The sequence below is a fragment of the Hemitrygon akajei genome, chromosome 7 (assembly GCF_048418815.1).
Source record: "Hemitrygon akajei chromosome 7, sHemAka1.3, whole genome shotgun sequence".
NCBI classification, from domain to species: domain Eukaryota; kingdom Metazoa; phylum Chordata; class Chondrichthyes; order Myliobatiformes; family Dasyatidae; genus Hemitrygon; species Hemitrygon akajei.
In genome coordinates this window covers 154,211,309-154,236,432 of record NC_133130.1, presented here as the reverse complement: position 1 = coordinate 154,236,432, position 25,124 = coordinate 154,211,309, and the positions used below count along the sequence as shown (strand labels likewise).

Sequence of the window (25,124 nt, the reverse complement as noted above, 5' to 3'; positions counted from 1 at the left end):
AAAAGCAGTGCGTCCTGCTTTTAGGATGTTTTGGTTCTGGCTAAAAGGTAAGGGGTTATGACGTTCAACTTAGGAACATTGTGTCAGCCGATCAGGATGGCAGAATTGGGATAAAGTCCCAGAGAGTGGCATGGAGAGAGTTTTGTGACGGACAATGTAGTTCACGGGTTTTTTTCGCAGGAGCTTTGGAGAGGACAGGACAAAAAATGGCTGAGAATGCTGGGGGTAAGAGGGTCCCTGTTGAATGAAGTGGTTTGTGCAGATGAATTGCTCCAAAGAGGAAGGGCCAATACTTCCAAGAGAGAGCCTGCTGCTTCAAGATAGCTTAAAGTGAAGTTCGGAATGTGGTGTGTGCTTTTACGCAGACTGTGGGTCCGACACGTGATTAGAAAGGGCAATGTCAAGATGAGATCCAACCTTATGTACACATTTGGGCTGGGTTAACTGTAATGGGCCCTTTTATTTTTCTTTTCTTTTTCCGACTAACTGTTCCATAAAACTGAAATACGTAAATATACTACCTTTAAAATTTTATGCGGTGTACGATCTGTTATTTCATGCTGACCAACAAATGTATATGAGCAGTATTACACAGCATTAGCTCAAATCAAAGTTTCTTTCATCGAAACATCACGACATCCCTGTTTGGTTGAACCCCTATCATACCAACCCTAGACGTATATTGTTTATGAAAGGTGGCCTTCTCATCGCTGAGTCCCGCGGCTGTTAGCAGAGCCACCTGATGAGCCAAGTTTTCACATGGGCCCGGTGAGGGGGCAGTACCTGTATGTAAGATTTACCTACAAAACACACCAATTTATAAATGTATTGCTTAGACATTTTACAGTTAGCTGTGAATAAAAATATCACATAACCACAACTTTACTGAAAATTCTAATGGTAACATATTGTGTTGGGAATAGAAAAGCCTTTCCATTCTCATTTGGTTTTATTACAGTGTTTTCTAAAATGTATTTCACAGGCCAATGCCTCTACCAATACCAATGCATTCTCAAAGAGAAACTATTTTGCAAATTCATTTATGATATTCAGCAAAAGCCATCCTTGAATATTATGTGCATTGTTACATTCAGACCCAAAGGCTTCTCGATACACAGGGTAGATTGAACTGCTGATTCGAGAAAGGTAAAAGATTGGGGTGAGTGTTTACAATAAACTCTCTGTGGTGCTCTGATGTGGTGGTTTTGCCATTTTCTTTCCCCCCAAAATGGAAAATCTAATGACTAGGTGCTGACCATTCTACCTAGCAAGAGAGCTCTGTTCTGTGATCCTGAGCTCAGGTTATGCACCATCAACAATCGAATGTAGTCAGGCATTTGAGATACTGCATGTTGCCATCACCAAAAAAGGAACAGTCCACACCAAAGTGTTTCAAATCATTGTCAGGGACTTCAAACAAGCTTGTCTGAAGAAATCTCAGCCCAGTTACCATCAGTATATAACCTGTAGCACAAGAGCTCCCAACACACTAGACCACTTCTATACTATGATAAGAAATGCATACTGTTTCGTCCAGACCTCATTTCTGGAAATCTGATCACATCGCTGTCCTTTTCCCACTTGCATGCAGGCAGAGGCTAAAGAGCAAGGCTCCGGAAACAAGGACAAGAAAGAGTTGGTCGCCAGAGGCAGAGGAGCGGCTACGCAATTGCTTCAAGTCGTTGACTGGGCCATGTTCAAAGACTCATCAGAGGATCTGAATGAATACACTATGGTTGCCATGGACTTTATAAAAACAATTGTAGATGAGTGTGTCCCCACAAAATCGTTCAGAGTCTTCCTCAACTGGAAGTCCTGGATGAATCACGAGATCCGCAATCAGCTGAGGACCAGATCAGTGGCTTTCAGGTCTGGCAACCAAATAAGATCCAAGAGGTCCAAGTATGTTCTCTAGAAATCCATCACATGGGCCAAATGGCAATTCTAAACTAAACTTGGATCGCTGAAGGATTCTCAACAGCTGTAGCAGGGATTTAATGTTATTACCTCTTGCAAAATGAAATCAAGTGACATTGGTAACAACCGGGTTTTTGTTTCCAGATGACCTCGATGCCTTCTGTGCTTACTTTGACCATCAAAAGATGGAGAAAACCTCAGAAACTCCTGGAGCCTCTGATGTCCCTGCGATTTCAGTCTCCAAGACTGATGTGAGAGCATCCTTTAGAAGATTGAACCCACAGAAGGCATCCAGCCCGGATGGGGTACCTGGTTGCGTACTAAAGACCTGTGTTGATCACCTCACTGGAATGTTCACTAAGAGGTTTAACCTCTCGCTTTGGCCGTCTGATGTACCCACCAGTTTCAAGCAGGTTACAGTTATACTAGTGCCTAAGAAGAATGTGGTAACCTATCTCAATCACTATTGTTCAGTAGCACATAGATTCACAATGACAAAGTGCTTGAGAGGTTGGTGACGCAACTTATCAACTCCTGAGAAGCAATTTGGATGCACTCTGCTTTGCTTACCAGCACAACAGGTCCACAGCAGATGTCATTTTGTTAGCTCTTCACTCAACACTGGAACATCTAGACGGCAAAGATGCATAAATCAGGATGCACTTTGTCGACTACAGCTCAGCATTCAATAATATCATCCCCTCAAAGCTTATCAATAAGCTTCAAGACCTGTACCTCAATACTTCCTTGTGCAATTGGATGCTCTGTTTCCTCACTTGCAGATCCTAGTCATTTAGGATTGATAACAACATCTCCTCCACAATCCCCATCAGCATAGGTGAACTACAGGGCTGTGCGCTTAGCTCACTTATAATTGTAAAGCTAAGTACAGCTCCAATGCCATATTTAAGTTTGATGAAAACATCATTGTTGTTGCCCTAATGAAAGGTGGTGACGAATCAGCATATTGGAATGAGATTAAAAATCTGGCTGAGTTTTACCACAACATCAACCTTTCACTTGATGTAAGCAAGAACAAGGAGCTGATTTTTTAAAAATTTATTCATTTATGTGATGCAGTCATCGCCAGCCAAGCCAGCATTTATTGCCTATCAATGTGTTGCCCTTGAGAAGGCAGTGATGAATTGCTTTCTTGAACCACTGCAGTCCCTGAGGTGTAGGTACACCCATAGTGCTGCTAGGGAAGGAATTCCATGATATTAACCCAGCGACATGTTTCCAAGTCAGGATGGTGAGTGACTTGGAGGGGGATTTCCAAGTGATGGCATTCCCAGATATCCGCTGTTCTTGTCCTTCTAGATGGTTGTGGTCGTGGGTCTGGAAGGTGCTGCCTTAGGAACTTTGGTGTGTTGTTGCTGTGCATCTTGTAGATAGTACACATTGCTGCAACTGTTTGTCGATGGTGGAGGGAATGGATGCTTGTGGAAGGGGTACCAATCAAATGGGTTGCCTTGTACTGATGGTGTCAAGCTTCTTGAGTGTTGATGGAGCTGCACTCATCCAGGCAAGTGGCAAGTATTCCATTACACTCCTGACCTGTGCCTTGATTATTAACTTCAGGAGGAGGAAACCAGAGATCCATGATCCAGTCCTCATCAGGGGATCAGAGGTGGAGAAGGTCAGCAACTTTACATTTCTTAGCGCTATCATTTCGAAGGGCCTATCCTTGACCTAGTACATAGGTGCAGTTATAAAGGAAGCATAAAGGAAGTTATAAAGTTATAGCGGTGCCTCTACTTTCTTAGAAGTTCGCAAATATTCAGCATGACATCTAAAACTTTGACAAGTTTCTATAGATGTGTGGTAGAAAGTATTTTGACTGGAACACACACAAGATGCTAGAGGACTGATGAAGTGCCTCGGCCTGAAACCCATAGATGCTGCCTGGCCTGCAGTGTTTATCCAGCATTTTGTGTGCATTGCTTAGATTTCCAGCATCTCCAGATTTTCTCTTGTTAGTATATTGACTGGTTGCATCAAACCTGGTATGGAACCACCATTGCACTTGAATCGAAAGTCCTACAAAAAGTAGTGAATACGGCCCAGTCCATCATGGGAAAAGTGCTCCCCACCGTCGAGCACATCTATACAGAGCCCTGTCGCAGGAAAGCAGCATCCATCATCAGGGATCCCCACCACCCAGGTTGTGCTCTTTTCTCAGTGCTGACATCAGGAAGAAGGTAGAAGAGCCTCAGGACTCACATCACTAGATTCAGGAACACTCATTACTCCTCAACCACCAGGCTCTTGAAGCAGTGGGGATAACTTAATTCAGCTTCACTCGCCCCGTCACTGAACTATGGACACACTTATGTATTTATTACTATATTTCTTCTTTTGTTGTTTTTGAAAATTGGTTGTTTGTCCACCCTGTTGGGTGCAGTCACCCAACAGCTATTGGATTTACTGAGTATGCCTGCAAGAGAATGAATCTCATGATTCGATATTGTGACATATATGTACTTTGATAATTAATTTGCTTTGAACTTACTCAGCAATCTAGCTTACAACTGAGAAATAGATTTAAGACAAGTTTAGCCAAGGAAATTAGCCTAAAATCTATTGTGGAGGAATTCCGTCTGTCTTCATTGTTTCTTGAAAAATCAATTATCAGAATCACAGGTTGAAAGCCAAAAAACCCAGGAGACGAGTGTACAACTTGCCCTTACTTACACCTCTGGCATCTACCACTACACCGACAGCAGGCAAATTATTTAAATTCAACCCTGTCAACCTTGTCTTGTTACTTTGCCCTTTCTCCATTTATATTGTAGATCCTGGTCAAAAATAATCAAATTCAAAGAGCTGGCTGAGTAAACACAACCGTTGCTGATTGCCTGAACAGTACACTTGATGCCAATGCCTTCTCAAAGGGAATGTCGTGTAAAACTGCAGCAAGTACCAGTCACTAATTAACAAGACTGGCAAACCAGAGAGCAGAAAAGTCTGTGAGCAAACTGATAAGATGTTGTGAGTTGAGGCAGTGATTTGTTTCCCTTCCATTTCGCCTGTGATTTCTTTTTAGGTTGGGAATTTGCTCATAATCTAATCACACCAGACGTAAATACATAATATTCAAGGGTAGTAAATAAGTTTAGCAGATACTTTTATTCCTGGCTTTGAGTTCCTATACCCACCACCAACAATCAGAATCGGAATCAGGTTTATCATCACCAGAAAAAGACAAAGGAGCCGAATTAGGCCATTCAGCCCATCGAATCTGCTCCACCATTCCATCATGGTTGATCTCAGATCCCACACAAACCCATACACCTTTGATGCCCTGACCAATCAGGAAACTATCAACTTCTACTTTAAATATACCCATGGACTTGGCTTCCACAGCAGTCTGTGGCAGAACATTCCCACAGATGTCATGAAATTTCTTGTCTTTGCATCAGCAGTACAATACAATACATAATAGTAGAAAATAAAACACGAATTATGGTGTATATATATATAAATACATTTATATATAAATACATATATATTTAAATAATTAATTTAAATAAGTAGTGCAAAAATAAAAATAAAAAAGCAGTGAGGTCATGTTCGTGGGTTCAATGTCCATTCAGAAATCAGATGGCAGAGGAACAATGGTCTCGGCCCGAAACGTTGACTACTCGTTTCCACGGATGCTGCCCGGCCTGCTGGGTTCCTCCAGCGTGTTGTATGTGTTGCAGAGGAACAATTGAACTGGATGTGGAAATAGGGCAGCAGCTGGAGAATATTGTTGGGGAAAACCTAATGAAGAATGAAAATAATTCAGTGTCGATGCTTCACAACCAGTGCTAAGCAAGTGTGCAGGGCTACTGAAAGGCAACACTCTCCCCCTTGGCAACTTTGATTGTCATGGCTTAGCAGAAACGAGGAACCAGAATCAGGTTTATTTTCAATGACATATGTCTTAAAATTTGTGGTTTTGTAGCAAGTAGTAACATTAAAAGGGCATGTCCCGGATGGTGAGGGTCTTCAATAGTGAATATTGGGTTTTTCATGCACTGCCTCATAAAGGTGTCCTCGGTGGCAAAGAGGGCCACTGACGGCATGAGTGAAATACAAATTGGTATTGATTTACTATTGTCATAAGCACCACAAAAGAGTGAAAAGTTTTTCTTTCTGTGCCATTCAGTCGAATCATGCCATACACAAACTCTTCAAGGCATTAAAGAGAAAAACAGGATGCAGAATATAATCTCGCAACTACAGAGAAAGCACCAAACAGGTAAACAAATTGGAAGAACGAGAATTCACCTTTAGTTGAAGAGAGTCAGATAATGTGGGATTGGAGCTCACTTCAAGACTGATGGTATAGTCTGCTTCACCAGGTGTGGTGGAGAAAGCCATTAATTTAACTCACCATGAACTGAAGTATGTACTTTCCGGAAACACTTTACTCTTCTGTTCTTCTCACAAATAGAGACAATTCTGCTGTGTGCTTACCAAGCCATCAGCATAGCATGCTGTTTTTCAGTAGCTGTAACAGAGAGTAGGACTCAAGATGGGATTTTCCCAGCATGCTCCCTTCTAACCAGTGCATCTCTACCTTATATATCAAACCAACAAACCCATCAATGCATTTTCCATCCTCACTTTCCCAGAAGTAATGGAGATTTTTTTCTCCATTTTCCACAGCACTACCACAGGGTACAATTAAAAATATGCCTGAGATAAGTAAGCCGTAGCTTTTTAGCTCTTTAAGTATTTTTGCATAAATTTTCTTAAAATGCTACTTCAAGCAACTTTGTAAATTAGGATCAATTCCAGAAGACATTTGTTTTAAGAAATTAATAAACCCCAAGGCTCAGATGGTAATCGTTTACATTTCTGATGGTTTGTGCACCATTGGGATAAGGATCTGCATGAGCAAAGTTGTTTTCCAAAAGAAGATAACTGCACTTGTGTAACATCTTTCACATTTGGAAACATACAAGACGTTGAAAAAATCTCCCACCAAGCTACCAGATAGATAGCAGGACAACTGAGAGAAAAATTCTTTTAAAGGCAATGGTTTATACAATCAGCTTGGGAGAGAATAAGAGCAAATTAAAGGCCAAGAATTTGAAGGCACAGTTAATCAAGGGGAAGAAATTTACCTAGACATATTCAGAAGTCCAGGAATGGAAGCTGGTGAAAGCTTGGAAAACTGTTTGTTTGGAGAGAACAATAGAGGTAGGAAGTGGCACAAGACTTGATGAAGGCTCAGAATTAAGGACAATAGAAACAAAATGCTGAAAACTCTCAATATCTGGAGGAAAAAATAGCATGAATAAATATTTCTGGATAAAAGACTTTTAAATAGAACAACTCTGACAAGTGTCCCAGCTCTGTAAAATTTCGTCTCTCTCTTCCTGCAGAAGCTGTCTGACCGTTTCCAACAATTTCTATTTATTCTGATATACAGCATTTGCAAAAATTTTTTCAAAGAGCTTGACAGACTGGGAGTCAATGTAGTGAGTGAAGCTGTTCCTAAAGTTACAATCAGGACAGGAAACTTCTCATTCAGCTAAAAATCATGGACATGGTAGACTGACTTGGCTGCAGAGCAAGGGAACATTTAAGTCTGGAGGTAACAAAGCCACACTGATGATCTTCCATTGGATCAGAGTCCATCAAAATGGGAGATGGATTCACCTCCATCAGACATAAGGTGCAAAACAGAAGTTTGATGGGATGTTGCTTGTTTTTGGTCAAGGAAATTCAGGCAAGTGAGAATCTTGCAGCCAGAATTATGTTGTGGTGTAATTACATTTTGTAAAATATTAGATGAAAATCTGAACAACTCCAAGTGACACTTTAGTTCTTTGTGAGCTTGAAGCATGTAAAATCTTTGTAACTTAGTACGTATTTAGTGTAGTTTATTTGTACTTTCTGTTTTATGATAATAAATTAGGCTTAATTTCCTTTGTTGTGTTTGTATGCTTATTACCACAGTTCCTGGACATTCAAATTGGTTTGGGTCATTTGGTTTGATCCACCCAGCCTATTCAAAACATAGGAGTCAAGAGTAAGTAGTTCACTGAGGATCAACATCTCTGTTTTAAAGGGGTGCTGTCTGCCCAGACAAATAAGTTCTCTTTTTAAAACAAAATATATATAGAGAGGGAAAGAACTCTGATCACTGGGACCAAACCCTTGAACTTCTTTCTCAATATAATATTGATGTGCCTTAACTAGAAAGCTTGCAAGCAGTTAATGGTGGTTCACCACCACATCCTCAAGGACAATAAGATGCACAATAATAAATATTGACTTTACCAGTAACACTTACACCTTTAAAATTAAAACCAAAATGATCCATATCTAAATTGGAATCTTCTATTGCTGGAAAAATGCTGGTCGTTGTGTGTGTGTGCCTTTAAGGCCTGGTTGAGAAGCTCTTAGTTGCATGTCCAAGTGTCAGCAACTGAGAGAAATGTGAATAGAAATTTTCAATAGCGTTGCTTCTGAAATAACATGGTGTTCCATAAGGGAGCACTACAGTGCCATCTCCTTCTTTCTGTAGCACCATGATCTTTATAGAGTATTATAAAGCAGCCTTAAATAGCACAATCACATTTAGAGTCCCAACATCTTCCTCTGACACCTGCCATCCTTCTCTTAATATGCATGCACTGAAGGCAGTTCATCAGTCCACGTTTTTACGTTACTTTGATCTGGCTCTATACAGCAGAATTTCTTCAAAAATAAAACAGCAGCAAAGGAAATGTCTGAGGTATCTTCCCAAGAATGCCAAACGACCTGGGAGATCAAACATATCAGGCTTCATTAAAAGCACAGAGCCTCGGATTGACCCTGGTTCCCTGTGAGAATTGCACTCACTGATTTATTGTTTACATGGCCAAATCCTGGTTTATCCCCTTCATATTTCTGTGCACCTGCCATCCTAAATGCTTCATATGCCGGGGCATGTGCAATTCCTGACATGGATGGAACTCAGCATTGAGCGTGTGAAAAATGTGTATTTAGAACAAAGCCAGACGTCAGCCAAATAGAAGGGAACAACATGCAACTTATCGGAGCAATGTATTACATGCTTTCTGGATATCTTCAGTAATAGTCAGGCCATACTTATTGATTTAGAAAACTTCCAAGCTACAACCACATTTTATTTCAAGGACATCGGCATCCTCTTGTATCAATACAGAAAATATTTTGACACATCGGATTCACGGTCGTTGCCTGGAGAGCAATCCCATTGGTCATATTCCCCCACCCTTATTTATTCACCTGAACCACTACTTGTTCTTTCTACTCCACTGTTCTAAGACACTTGAACAGATCCCTGGTACAATGATCTCTCAATCTACTTTGTCAGCACCCTTAACTTTCGTTGTCTGCCTGCACTTTCTCCGCAACTGCAACATTATTCCCAGTATTCTGGTGTCATTTACATTTTGCACTACCGCAATGCACTTACATATGGAATGACCTGTCTAGCGGATGGTGGTGTGGAGATAGATCTCTACCAAAGGAGGTATAAGGCCCTCCTTTCCTCTGCTAGCCTGCAGGTCACCCTTGGGCAAGGTGTAGTAGCTGTTTAGCCATCCGATCAGGGTCACGTGAAGCCAAGGGAGCAGGTGCTGGTGGATGGTGCATATCACAAGCCCTGCTCTGTGACCACTAATGCCAGGCAGACAATCTCTGAAGAGTATTGATAATGGCTGGGGTCACCCAAATTGTAAAGACACTGCCCAGAAGAGATCAATGGTAAACCAATTTGGTAGAAAAACTTGCTAAAAACTATCATGGCCATGGATAGACCATGATCGCCTACATCAAACGACACGGCACATAATGATGATGATGATGATGATGATGATGATGAGTTGTCAAGATGACTTGCAAACAAAGATTCTCAATCAGTGCAAGTGACCACAATAAATGAATCACCAATGACTAACAAATTAAATCACTAACTCCATTAGTACACATTAAAGTAAAATTTACAGATGAATTAAGCTGCCAGCATGTCTTTGGAACATTGGAAGTAACTGGAGCCTCTGGGAATCACTCTTAACATGCAAACTTCAGACTGCCAGCATTGGAGATCAAGACTGAACCTGCATCCTTTGAAATGCTAGGTAGCAGCAATTAAAAACTGTGCCATTCTTCACAAGTATGTCTTGAATAGATTTTTCACTTTGGTACGTTAATAAATTGACAGAAAACAAAGACTAGATAGTTCAATGCTTTTAACAAATTACCCACCTAATGTTTTAATTTTGGAAGCAGACGTCATCAACAACATTAAGGATCCAGATAGTAACAGCAACTTGCATGGAGATAGAACTTTTATTAGAAAACAAGAAGCTTCACAATCATGTGACAGTCTGAAAGGGTTATTATAACAGGAGAATGGAAGCTTGGGCAATAAGGATTATATTAAGAAGGGTCCTAAAAGGGAAAACAGAAAGCTGGACAGGCAGTGACAATCCAAATTTGCTCAAATGATCACTGCATAATAGATTACAATATACAATAGCGTAAAGTTAAAAAGATAGTTTCTGAGAGCTGCCTATACATTACAATATGTATAGTGTGGATAGCATGCTCATTCTATTGAATAGTCTTCTGGTTTCTCTCCCAACAGATTCTTTCAGACTTGCTGTGTATTCCAAGCAAATTTTTGTTTCGTACCTGATTGAAGTCTGTCATGATATTGAGTAGTCATGGTGAAATCTGAGTTAAGGCAAAAAGTTTGAGAACTTTCACTGCACTTCCCTACACTAGACAAAGATCTACCTGCAAAATTCAGTGTCTTTGCTGCTCTCACAGTGAGAGTCAAGGTCACCACTGTCTTCAGAAACTTTGCCTCAGGTTTTTTCGCAGGCTATCTGCTGAGATAAGCCACACAGATCACTTTATAGCTGACTACTATATTTTTGTTGTAGCAGACTTAACTGTAGAGGGCATAATAAAATTCACCGATGATACAAAGTTGGCCGTGTGCAGTGAGAAGAAAAGCTTTAGACTGCAGCAAATTATAGATGTTCTGGTCAATTGGGCAGAAAAGTGCCAAGTGGAATCTAATCCACAGGCATGTCAGAAAGCCCATTTGGAGAGGTGCCACAAGAGAAGGGAATATGGGTCAATCATGAGAGTATGGAGGAGCAGATGACCTTGGAGCTCCACAGATCATTAAGGGGAGCAGAATGGGTCAAAAGGTATTTAAAAGAAGGCAGATAGGTTGCTTATTGGCTGAGGCATAAAATAGAAATAAAACAAGGAGGATGCGCAAGGATGGCAATGCCTTTGCTTGAAAACATCCTGCAGTTCTGGTGTCAGTACCTCCAGTTGAACTTTGTCCTTTTGTGTGTTTTCCCCCTAGCCGTCAGTCTGTGATTTTGTATTGCCGTGTGCTCTTGTTTGTTTTCATGCCCCATGTGCTCCTGTCCCCGCTCCTGCTCTACTCCAGCCCCTGTATTACTCAGTACTCCGCCTCTCACCTGTTTCTCATTATTACCTGTTTTGCTGCCACTTCTGTCTCATTGTGCTCCACCTATCATCTGCCTCTGTGTTTATTGCTCAGTGCATTTTAGTCCAGTGTTTTGACCTGAATGTTGCCAGTGAGTTTTCCTGAGCCTTTCCAGCATTCATATCAGAACTCTGTCCATCCGAATATCGACTCAGCCTGTTTCTTGATTCTGGCTTTTGAATTTCACTGTATGTTTTGATCTCTGCCTGAACTTTGATGCTGACTTTGTTGCCCCTCTGGATTTGCTACTCAGCAAATAAGATACAGTGCGCACAGTACTTGGTCTGCGATTGGGTCCCTGCCTCAATGCCCTGACATCTGGTCACTACACTGCTGGAAAGGTGGTATTGCTTGACAGAACCCAGATGGCATTGCCAGAACCAGAAAAAAAAAGGATCAGACGGAAAGTGTCCCAAGCTGGAGTTGTTTCCTTTGGAAGACGGGAGACCTGAGAGTGCTTGAATAAAATATACATAATTAGGAAGAACCTTAACAGAACCTATCAGAAGGCCTTTCTGTACCTTAGCAAAAGGATACAGTTTTAAAGTATTTGGTGGCAAGATTGGAGGGGAAATAAAGCAGGGGTTCAGAGCCTCAGCCTGAAGAACTGGTAGAAACATGTAAACAAAATTAAAGAAACATTTGATCAAGTTCTGGTGAAGTTAGGTTGGGTATATTGCATCTTTTTTGAAAGCTGTGGACCAGATAGACTCCTCAGTCAATTTTTTCTATCATCCTCACTTGCATTTTTTTGAGAAATGTCTTCTGTGTTAATGCAATGCTACCAGATAGGCTGCTGATAGTGCCAGTACTCACACTCATACACTCAATGACACACTTCCAGCGACATCCTGCCACCTGTCCCATTCAATGCCTTCCCCAATTTCTCTTCATACTCATACCTGATCAGTTGCGCACAAAACCATACTTCCTTGCTGGATTTCTTCTTGATATATCCGCACACTGAATTTTCAAGGTGAACCAGATGGCAAGGTGTCTAGGATCCCTTGCCATTCATCACAGAAGAAATGTCCAACCCCTTACATAATATAAAATTTAATAAAAGACCTGGTTCTTCCATGAGACAACAGTCGCAATGCAGATTAATGTGGTGAGCAGAAACATTTCCTGAGATGCCTGCAGGAGTACACAGAATTGTTATATCCAAAACCTCCTACCTTCCTAAAAAGTGACATAACTCAGTCAGAAACTTGTGCAGAATGGACTAACACTGCAGTCTTGCTACTTTCATCCACACAACATCTTTCACTGACTGCTACACGGATATGTTTCTCACTTTTTCCAGTCCATTTATAAATTTGCACAAGTTGTATTACTATGTCATGTATGTATATATATATATGTGCGGGCTGCTCCCAGCACATCCTCAAGTGTGCTGGCTGTTAATGTAAATGACACTTTTCACTCTATGTTATGATTTACATGCAATAAATATGAACCTGGATCTGTATCAACTGCCTATACAAGGTTTTACAAAATTGCATTTCAGAATTCATCAGAAAAGAACATTTTTCTAGCAGCAAAAATATATATTTTTTAAATCATCGGATTATCTCTTCATATACACAAGCTATGCTATTTTCATGAATGCAAATGCAAACTACACCTTGCTTTCAAATGCAGTTCCATTGATTTCATTGAGGGAATTCAATTCAAGATTCAAGATTGTTTAATGTCATTTACAGTAAGGAAGCATAACGGAGAACAAAATAATTGTTACTTTGGATCGGATGCAGCACAAGAAAATAAGATAAAGAACACAATAATGAAACAAAACATAATAAATATAAATGCGTAAGATAGCATATAGACATAAAGTGGCACCAGGTAAAGGAGTATCGATACATAAGGTGACCCTGACATTGATAAGATTGTAGTGGTAGGGTATGTGGAGTGGTGAGGTGGTGAGTGGAGGAGTTATCAGCCTTACTGCTTGGGGAAAGTAACTATTTTTGAATCTGGTGGTCCTGGCGTGGATGACATGTAGCCTGCTCCCTTATGTAAGTGGGACAGGAGGTCCATGAGCAGGATGGCTGGGATCCTTCGTGGTTTTACTGGCCCTTTCCCAGTAACTTTATGTATATTTATGACCTTGGTGGTGGATAGGTTGGTGTCGATGATACGTTGGGCAGTTTGAACTACCTGGTGTAGAGACGTCCTGTCTGCAGCAATGCAGTTTCCATGCCATACAGTGATGCAGCTTGTTAGGATCCTCTCTCCTGTGCATCAGTAGGGCAAGAGTATTGATATGCATAGTCCAGCCTCCTCAGAAAGTAGAGGTGTTGGTGAGCTTTCCTGACAGTATAGGATGTGTTTTGGGACCGTGAGACGTATGAGATGTGCACTCCCAGGAGCTTGAAATTGCTTGCAGTTTCCTCTGCTGTGCCACAGATGTAGAGGGGTATGAGTTCTCCTGAACTTGATAGCCACCTTCTTTGCCTTGTTGACCGTGAGGGGGAGGTTATTTGCCTGGCACCAGGCCTTGAGTTCTACATACTTAGACCACTGCATTCAGTGGTGAGTGCACGTAACAATGGACTTCCGTCCAACAATGCCGTGAAAATCCAGGCGTATTGCTGATCTTCACCGGTTTATCTATCCCAGTCTGCATTGCAGCTTGTGCAATAAAATTGCCTCTGCTCTAGGTGAGGGGAAAGACAGGCGCCTAGAAATTGGAGTGTGGCATTCTTGGCTATCAGCTGGCTGGTGGAGCAGCAGCATCAGCACCAGACTTTAAGGCGAATGGTCCCGGGTTCGAATCCAGCTGCCTCCTTGCATGCTTTCCATAGGTGTTGGGCTGAGCACCAAGCTAGTAACTCAATCTTGTAAAAAAAATCACACAGGTGCTAAAGAAATGACAAGGCGAGGAGAAGAACATCAATTATAGGCTACCAGGTCATTGTCTGGTGCTGTGTGCTATTGATTCTAGTGAAAAATTACAAACTTCAACAGGGTGTTACTGACAAAAGCTGCACTCCTACCATTAAAACATGCCCCGTCATTCAACGTGATTTGAATATATTTTTTACTTTGTGTGCCCTTCAGAACGTAAAGCAAAATATATCATTTGTGATTGAGAATGGGGTTTGTGGATGATAGGGCATGCTTCAGAAGTCCTGAGATCAGAGGCTAAATTGATGAAGGGTTTGCTTCAATTGTGCCAAAATACCAGTTTTAACAGTGGCCATTAATTTCGGAGAAACTGGAAGTCAGACAAAAAAGGTTTGCAGCTCCAAGGGAGGCAATTAGAGCTCAGAAATTATAGACCACTATTCTCAGGCACCACCTTAAAATAAAAGGCAGGTTTGAATGGATTGACTGGAGGGGAAGTTTTGCCCAGTTTGCAGCAGTTCTATCAGCAGTGTTCAGGTTAGTTCAATTGAACTGGCACAAAAGGTTATGGAGAAATAAGCGTAACTTGGCCTTCTATGATCTTTAACACCTGCTTTAAAATTATTTAGCCCCAGTAGGCCCAGTCACACTTCCAGGTTAAAGCAGTATACTGTTATGATCCAGCAACAATGAATATGTATTTGAGACAGGCTTTTTATAATAAATAAAACATTTATTAAACACTGCTAAAAAAAAACCAAAAGAAAACAAACAACTACCGTAGATTCCGGACTACAGAGCGCACCTGATTAAAAGCCGCTGGCTCTAATTTTAGAAATAAAATAAATTTTTTAATTGTAAAGGCCGCATCGGATTTTAGGCCGCACCGGATTTTAGGCCGCACCGGATTTTCGGCCGCAGGTGTCCCACGTTGTAATATGAGATATTTACACAGAAAGATATTACACGTGAGGATTTTTTTAACTTTTAATTAAATCCATATGGTAACAAAAACAAATACATATTGCAAATGCTTTTTTTCGAACCGTGCCCGTACGCGGCTACTTTTAAATATACGTTGCGTATACTTCTTTACTGAACAACATTCCAATATCTCCTAACGACTGGTAAAAAAATATATATATTGCAGCCTACCAGGAAAAGTTATTGATCACCTTTAACTTAAAAGCAGCGTTTTCGCTCAGATCCAAAGCCGCTCGCGTAATGCGCTCCCTCCCTCCGTCCCGTTTCATCGCAAACCGGCATTTTCCCACAAGACACCGCGAAACCGGGTGTGACGTCATAGCATCCCGCGATGTAGTACAGAAAACAAATATAGTTTAAACTAAGTAGGCAGCACAATGCTTCGAGTGTTTTCCATGTTGATGAGGGTGAGTACAAATGACTGATTTACAATAATTTAATTGTGAAAGTGCGCTTGATTTATCGTACAATTTCATTGGACCTCTGTGAACTACTCATCAATTTTATTGGTCTACTGTTATGAGGCAAAATGTTTACGAGGCGGCATGAAAAAAATCATGCATTAGCCGCTTCGGATTATTGGCCGCAAAGTTCAAAGCTGTTCAAAATGTGGGAAAAAAGTAGCGGCTTAAAATCCGGAATCTACGGTAACTTAACTGGAAGTCGGCTGCTGTGCGGCAGCTCGAACAGCTCTTAAAGCGATAATGCAAAAACAGTTCTTAGAAGTAGTACTGCGAAAGTCTAGATGTTTACACAGTCTGTTAGGAGAGACTTTCCTTGGAGTAATAACTTCCTCTTTCGCGACGTTACTGCTGATCCCAGCTGAAGTATTTACGATTGAAGGAAATAAAACAGCTTAAAGGCACTGACCTTTCCTTGGCGAAACTCTGCATCCAACTCTTTCTGCTCTTTTTTGGCAAAGCAGGAGTTATCATGGACACAAGTTACTAATTCCTCATACAAAGATTAAATAAAGGTCAAATCTGTTTCACCGTCAACATTAACTTCCTGCGATCCCCCAGCTTCCCGAACTTTGATGAATCTTCACTCTCCACTGGACTGAACTGAACTGGCAGTATTGTAGCAAAACTGCCGGCAATAACCTTTGAGACTTAAGGCAGAAAATAAAACTCCACTTTAAAACAAAACTGCATCATAACATCGAATACGCTGTGGAACAGAGTCACTGAACGAATTCAACCACGAACTGCCCCCTGTCACAGGGAGGGATTCTCCTTTTATACCCTGTTGAAAAAAAACTATCACATGACCTCTCACTGGCGGGAAAATGATGTCACTCCACCATCACAAGACCATTACCTCATGCCCAGCATAGCCTCAATTACATCATGGTCATGTGACAGGCGCAAGATACCCACAGGTACGTAACAATACCAATAAATTAATCCGGCTTCAAGGCTGTGGGCTCACTTTCATGAATTTCAGTTCTGAATGTTGTTTGCTCACTTCTATTGTTTGCACCATCTGTTTTTTTTTCCCCCTGCACATTAGGTGTTTGATGATTTTCTTTTTTTAGTGGGCTCTGTTGGGTTTCTTTGTTTTCTGGCTGCCTGTAAGGAGTTGTAGAGAGTATACATACTTTGATAATAAATATATTTTGAAATTTGAATTTGAAAGAAGAAATACTTGCAACCTCTAGTTAAGGGAACACTCTATGCCTGCGCTTATGCAAAGACATTATTGCAAAAGCCTCAAATGTAACCAAGCCTAAATTATAATCCATTGAATTTGTCCCTTTTTATGATTGTGTCCAAAACTGAGTTTGTTGCTTAGGCTTTCAGGACTTTTGTATTTCATAATTAATGCAATTACAAAAATATTGTCCATCAATTTACACCACACAAAAAATAGAACTCGACCTAATTTTAATTTTACTGGTACAGTAGATTTTATTCTTTTGCATATGTACATCTAAGTATCTAGTTTCCATTGCTATTAAAGTGGTTACAGTGGAATTCACACAGAATCATGTATTTTTGTACCAAGAATATAATTTTAAACATGGTTAAAGAATTGACAAGGACGTTTTAAATATCTATTTTTGCATGCCATCTCTTTAATTACTAAACTCATCCAGTGATCACTTGAAATTCAAGGTATTCAAACTAGCAAAAAGTGATAACATGATTTTGATGACTTTTTAAAAATGTATATTGGTCAGTACTTTCAGTCACATAGATACATCCCCTTTGCAATGTGGATATAAAACGCGAGTCCAATGCTTGAACCCTAAGCCTGGAATCTCCAATTTCCAGCCCAATGTTGGATAGAGTGAAGTAACAATCATCCATGACACATCAATCTATTTTCCTGAGTGATGCCTTTGTGAATCATGCAGAGCCTTGCAGAGAGGCTACTACTGAAAAGAAGAAAGACTCTGCCGATGCTGCAGGGAGGACCGTGTAGACGACTGGAAAAGCAAGAGACACATGGGACATTCCAACAATTACAAATGAAGGTTCCAGCCAATTCTGAGGCCTTTAGCAGGTGAGGAATGACATCCATACAGAGTTGAGGCAAGTCACCACTGATCACTACTCCTCAGCTGCAAATTTCTCCCCACTACTCCAAAGATAACTGCCCACGACAGTTCCAAGAAGCAAAATCAAAAGTGTTTCCCAGTGACAGGCAGAGAAAGTGCCGCATATGATGCTGTTCAGCCTTAGGAATCTGGATTAAATGGCGTACAAATTTAGTATGTATTGTTGTGGAAGACACCAGCAGAATACAAGAAATGTAGCAGTGTCAAGGTGCAGAACTAAATGCCTTTAATATTAATCAGGAGATGGTGCTTGGGAAACTGAAAAGTCAGAAGGTAGAAAACTCAGTCACCTGGACCAAATGGACTACATCCCAGGGTTCTGAAAGTGGTAGCTGAAGAGAATGTGAAGGCATTGGTTATGATCGGTCAAGAATCACAAGATTCTGGAATGTTTCCGAAGGACTGAAAAATTGCAAATGTCACTCCACTCTTTAAGAAAGGAGAGATGCAGGGGAAAGGAAATTATAGGCCAGTTAGCCTGACTTCAGTGGTTTGAAAGATATTGGATTTATTATTAACAACGAGGTTTTGGGGTATTTGGAGGCACATGACAAATTAGACCAAAGTCAGCATGGTTTCCTTAAAGGGAAATCTTGCCGGGCAAATCCATTGGAAACCCCTGAGCTGGAAGGTGTTAGGTGAAGCCAAGTGGGTGGGGAAAGAGGGATGATGTAAGAAGCTGTAAGGTGAAAGCAGGAGAAGAATGAGTTTGATGGAAAAGTAGAGTGGACCATGGGAGAAAGGGAAGGAGGAGGCTCACCGGGGGGAGGTGATAGGTAGATGAAGAGAGAGGTGAGAGGCTAGAGTGGGGAATAGAAGGGGGGGGGCATCAAAAAGAAATTACTAGAAGTCAGAGAAATCAATGTTCAGATGTGTGTGTTGTTCAGGATTTCCAGCATCTGCAGAATGTCTTGAGATACATGTTCATTAAGATTGCACATTCACTGAGTTACTCTTAAAAGATCAGAATAACTCCGTTATCTAATTTTATAAACTGTCTCAGTGCCACCAGAGCCATCAGAGCCCACCCTTTCAAAATACCAGAATCTGTCTCCAAGATGATAAGCAGACACTGCACCCAGCTCCTGAAACAAAATCTGCCAGCACTAATCGAAAAATCCCTCCAAACAAATCTGTTAGACATACTGCAGAAACAATGCTTCTCTCAGCTTCATAGAAAGGAACAGATGAGCAGAACCAAAGTGAGCTTTAGCTCATGCACATATTTTAAATTAGTTTTTGTTTTTAATCTGAAAATACTGGAGATACACAATAGGTAAGATAACATTTATAGCGAGAGAAAGAAGTACAACTTTTTAGGTGGGTGAACTTACATCAGAACAAATAATTATTGGTCTTTCGGGCTATTATATAAAAAGTTCATCAAACTTAAATGGATTTTTGTTGTGTGCAAATGCTGATTGTAAAATCTTTATATGATGCAAGGTCAGAGAAAAGCTTTTATGATAGAATGATAGTCTGCTACTACACCTTCTATCTTCAGCCATCTTAATCTCCTCCCTTAAGTCTTCAGCCAGCATGGAAGAATAGGGCAAAGCCGAACACACTGTGTTCATTGTAACATTGCCACCAACTGAGACTGTGATGTTTAATGATATCGGAGAATTTTTCATTTCTTACAAAAGTTATTAGATTCTTACTTAATTCTGCTCATTTTCCAAACAATCAGCAGCTTAGAACTTTTATCCTCAATGCAATGTAAGAGCCATGCATCTGCTCTCTATCTGCATTGCATTCTGTGTTGCGCATATATTGTGTTTATTATGGTGAATAGTCACGAGTGGGGACGAGTAAAAACTAAGGGAATAAGTTATGTATTCGTGCTTTGTTCGTAGCAATTTGAAGATGGGGACCAATGGATGTTGTACCCTTTATTGATCACTCGATTAGGCTAGGGTACACTTAAGTTCAACTGCTTCAAGTTTGCAAGTTTGCTAATTACTAATAAAGGGTCGAATGCATATCTTAGACTGCAATAATCATTATTGGAGCTGAGGGTGCATCATGTAAGTATAACAAACCTGTGGGTTGCCGGCAGCGGCAATTGTTTTGGTCAGAATTGACCACTACACCAAACTCATTCTTCAAGATTTACCAAGAAAGGGAATCGAAAAATCCAAGAGGTTGAAGGTGAGTATGGAATGATTAGAAGGGTGCTCCAAGGAGTAACTTCTTTATGTGGAGGCTGGCACATATATGGAAGAAGCTGGCAGAGGAAGTCATTGAAGCAGGGACAATAACATTTAAATACATTTTGACATGGATGGGAAAGGCTTAAGGGGAGAGTGGCCAAACACAGGGAAGTGTAACTAGCCCAGAAGGACATCTTGGTTAACATGGAACATCATCACTATCATAATGTGCCATGTTGCATGACATAGGTACTCATGGTGACCATGATCTTCTTGGCAAATTTTTCTACTGAAGTGGTTTGCCTTTACCTTCTTTTGGGCAGTACCTTTACAATTCAGGTGACCCCAGACATTATCAATACTCTTCAGAGATTATCTGCCTGGCGTCAGTGGTGACACAACCAGGATTTGTGATATGCACCAGTTGCTCATACGACCATCCACCACCTGCTTCCATGTCTTCACATGACCCTGACTGGGGGGGGGGGGGGGGTGGTTAAGCAGGTGCCAGATCTTGCCCAAGGCCTGCAGGTTAGCAGAGGGGATGGATGCCTTACACCTTCTTTGGGAGAGACATATCTCCACCCCAACAACCAACATGGACCAGTTGACCCAAAAGGGCCCACTATAGCCTCTGCTGTATGACTACATCTCCACTTGATGTAAAGATCTCGGTTGCAAATGCTTTTGCAAAATTTCAAAGCATGTCCGCTTTGATATTGCACCATATTGTAAAGTGGCAAATAAATTAAACTTGGCTTCTGATTTTGCACTGATCAAATTGTTGTGATACCTACTCCATCATTTGCACATTGCAGTGTAGCGTTTTATTTCCTGCTCCTAATAATCGGCCACCATATATTAGCATCATTTCTGATGAGATTGCAATCACTAAATTAAAATTATTACTTAAACCCCTGGAAAAAAATACTTAGATCGATGGTCAAGTTAATTGTTGTGACATATAATTATTTTACATGGAATTGATTATATATTTTTTCGTAAGAGCAGATCATCAATTTAAAAGAGTAAGTACATGCAGACTATTTGTTTTGACATAATTTCCTATGAGATGGAGTGATGTTTTTTACAAACTAAAGTAATGTCTGAATATTTCTGCCACGAGGCAGTCTAACTTTTTCTTTCAATTGGTATTGCACGACAGTACTCTATTTCCGACAGTTACAAGCACACAAGCCAGAAATGCTGACTTACAGAACGGTAAGGCACAAAGCAACATTAACACAACAGTTCCACCAATAATATCATGTGGCAGTTTATCTGCCCTTTTTGACTTGATGTCTTAGTCTACTTCATTCAACTCACTTTGCTTTTATTTATAAGTAGTTTCAGGCTCTTCCCCATCCTCGTTGTCAGCGCTGTATCGTTTGTACCATGAGCTTGTTATCCATGCTTGACTGCTCCTCCAAGAGTTAGGCTTCAAGAAAATAATTTAGATCTATACCGGCCCTTCAGATTGTATTATTTCCACTGTACAAATGTCACGCAACACTTTTGTTGCATACACTTCAATAGTAAAAAAGCAAGAATTCTGTCTTCTCTCACTGTTGCTTGTAATGGTGCTCTGATGTAATAGTTATGCTACTGGATTCACTGTTGGTACGTTCACACATACTGTATCATGCCATTCTCATCCCATTATAGTAGATTGACATCTTTCAGTTCTTAGGCTTTGCCAATAATAAAAAATCTGATATTGGCAAAACGAACCAATGGCAAAATGGTTGTAGTTTAAAATAAAGCATAGGTTGGCTGTTGTCATTTGAGGAAACGCCAGCCTCACCCAGATTAGCCCATGGATGACGCCAAGTCTCACAGCACCTTGGTTACCTGCTGTCTGAATGGACCTCAAGGTCTCCTTTCGTCTCAGAAGGATCAAGTCAGAGTTACCCTCCATTGAAGCAGCTCTTTAGGTCATCTGTGTCCACATCAACTATAAAGAATGCATTTACACTAATCCTACTTTATTCACTACACATTCCCATCAACTGTATCTAGATTCTGCTCCTTATCTATGCACTCAACATGATTTATTTACTTATTGCTCATTATGACACTGGCATTTTGGGTAACAATGAAGGTTCTCCATCTCTGCCAATGTTCAGGGCTTCCTTCGTCTCGGTTTTCACAACTGCCAGGCATGCAAGTCCCGGGTGCTGGGTCAGGAATACCGTATCACTCAGATGTAGAAGGATTCTTCATTGCTGTTTCTGTAACAATTTTGTTTTACCAATCAGGGTTGTTATAACCTGAGCTAAACCCCCAAATATGGAGGACTCAGCACTACTTAGTGTGGTCAATTAACTTTCGAACTGCAACATCTTTGGGAGTTGGGAGGAAACCAGAGCATCCAGGGGAAAGCTAAGTAGTCAGAAGGTCTCTGACAAGGTGCCACACATGAGGTTGCTTAGCAATTTAAGAGCCCATGGAATTATAGGGAAGTTACTAGCATGGGTGGAGCATTGGCTGGTCAACAGAAAACAGAGAGGGGAAATAAAGGGATCCAATTCAGTCTGGATGCCAATTACCAGTGGAGTCAAAACTGAAACCACAAGGCAACTAAACAGCTTCCTCCCACAGGCAGTCAGACTGCTAAATAGCTGCTCTACCTGACTCTGCTTTGGACACTTTTAACTTGCACTGGACACTTATAACTTGTTTTTAACTGACATGTGGCTGTTGTGTTTTACTATTTATTGTTATGTTTATTATTTAGTGTTGCATTTGTTATGTTATGATTGCACTGCTCCTGGGAAATGTTGTCTCATTCTGCCCTGCAGAGCTGATGTACAGTTAGAATGACAATAAAGTTTTTGAGTCTTGAATCTTGAGTTCTACAGGGGTTAGTGTTGGGACCACTGCTTTTTATGATGTATGTCAATGATTTGGACTACACTATTTATGGATTTGTGGCTAAATTTGCCGATGATACAAAGATAGGTGGAAAGGCAGGTAGTGTTGAGGAAACAGAGAGCCTGCAAAGAGACTTAGATAGTTTAGGGGAATAGGCAAAGAAGTGGAAAATGAAATACAATGTTGTAAAGTATATGGTCATGCACTTTGGTGGAAGAAATAAATGGGCAGACTATTATTTAGATGGGGAGAAAATTCAAAATGCAGAGATGCAAAGGGACTTAGGAATCCTTGTGCAAGACACCCTAAAGGTTAACCTCCAGGTTGAGTTGGCTGTGAAGAAGGTGAGTGCAATGTTGGCATTCATTTCTAGAGGTACAGAATATAAGAGTAGGGATGTGATGTTGGGGCTCTATAAGGCACTTGTGAGACCACACTTGGAGTATTGTGTACAGTTTTGGGCTCCTTATTTTAGAAAGGATATAATGACATTGGAGAGGGTTCAGAAAAGATTCACAAGAATGATTCCAGGAATGAAAGGGTTACTGTACGACGAATGTCTGGCAGCTCTTGGGCTATATTTCCTGGAGTTGAAGAGAATGAGGGGGGATCTCATAGAAACATTCCAAGTGTTAAAAGGCCTGAACAGATTAGATATGGCAAAGCGATTTCCCACTGTAGGGGATTCTAGGACAAGAGGGCACGACTTCAGGATTGAAGGACGTCCTTTTAGAACTGAGATGCGGAGAAATTACTTTAGTCAGAAGGTGGTAAATCTGTGGAATTTGTTGCCAGAAGCAGCTGTGGAGGCCAAGTCATTAGCTGTATTTAAAGCAGAGATGGATAGGTTCTTGATTAGCCAGGGCATCAAAGTGTATGGGGAGAAGGCTGGGAAGTGGGGATGACTGGAAGAATTGGATCAGCCCGTGAGTTAATGGCAGAGCAGACTCAATGGGGCGAATGGCCTACTTCTGCTCCTATATCTTGTGGTCTTATGGTCTTATAGTCAAACTGTGAACAAGCAAAGTCCCCACAGATAACACTTGGTCAGAATTAAATTCATTTTACAGGACCAGTGAGGTAGCAGGGTCATTGTGTCAACTCTGATGAAACAGTAACATATATTACTTACCTTTCAATATATTGAGAATGTTATGATTACCGGTAAGTCTGAACTTGAACAGAATGAAGTTTCAGACAATCAACTTCCCCTAAAGCAGGGTTCCCTACCTGGGGTCCATGGACCTCTTGCTTAATTATATTTGTCCATAGATAAAGGAGATTGGGAAATCCTGCTCTAATATCAATGCTCAAGAGAATGACTTCAGCAACAAGAACAGTAGTTTTGTGCTGGGTATGATAGTGAATGCTTTTAATTCTTCCCATAAATTAAGATAGCAAAAATTTAATCTGGTACTGCACAGAGTTATTAAAAGTTGTACTAAATTCAGAGAAGCAACCCAACATCACTAGTATCAGAATCAGTTAAATGTAAAGATGGTTATGATCAAACAAGTGTCCACTATTTTAATTCTACTTCTCATTTCCATATTGACATATCTGTCCACGGCCTCCTCTACTGCCAAGTTGAGGCCAGACATAGAATGAAGGAACACCTCATATTTCATTTTGGTCATCTTCAACCTGATGGCATCAACATCATTTTCTCCAATAAGTACTCCCCTCAGTTCTACCCCTTTTTGTTTTCTCTTATCCCCTCTGGCCCTTTTAAAGCAGAATGATTGGTAAATGTGTGTCACCTAATGACGCAAGAAGCATAAACAATTTAACAACACAGTAAAACTAATGGTGCACTGTTTTCAAACGTCACTGGAAGCCACAACCTCTGTCCATTTGCTTTTACAGAAAATTTATTGACAGAACTGTACCCTCAAGGAGCTGGATGTTGGGCTGGGCACATAAAAATCAGGCCTTTGCACAAGAGTTTGCCCAGAAGGCAGAATTTATTTAAGTTGTGGAATCTTGTATTTTCTTCATTGCTCTGGTGACAAAGGTGACATTTTGTGGACTTCAGACAAAACTTCTAGATATCCCTTTTCCAAAAATTAAACTTACTACAACTTCTTCCAACAAAGGCAGAGCAATTTCTCTAAGAGAGTACATTGAATGGTGATTACTTGCATAAGTGTATGCACATAAAGTTATTCATTGTCATGTGCAGCACTGTGGTCAAGTTTGATTAATAACCAAATTATTCAACATTTCACTCTGCCGAACTATATGTTGATGGTAAATGCAGCATTAAGGAATAGAATATAAT

The 25,124-nt window shown here is 40.6% G+C and overlaps 1 protein-coding gene across 5 annotated transcripts in view; it reads right to left on the bottom strand.

Moving 5' to 3' along the window:
- Nucleotides 1-25,124, bottom strand: part of LOC140731037 (astrotactin-2-like) — a 1,710,280-nt gene that overhangs the window by 1,564,969 nt on the left and 120,187 nt on the right. The window contains exon 1 of one of the 5 annotated variants that reach the window (XM_073052232.1): nt 6,299-6,405. The exons of the other annotated variants lie outside the window; for them this stretch is intronic. The gene's annotated coding sequence lies outside the window, so the exon portion shown is untranslated. Of the gene's footprint in view, nt 1-6,298; nt 6,406-25,124 lie in introns of those variants that run through there. 5 annotated transcript variants of the gene reach the window in all.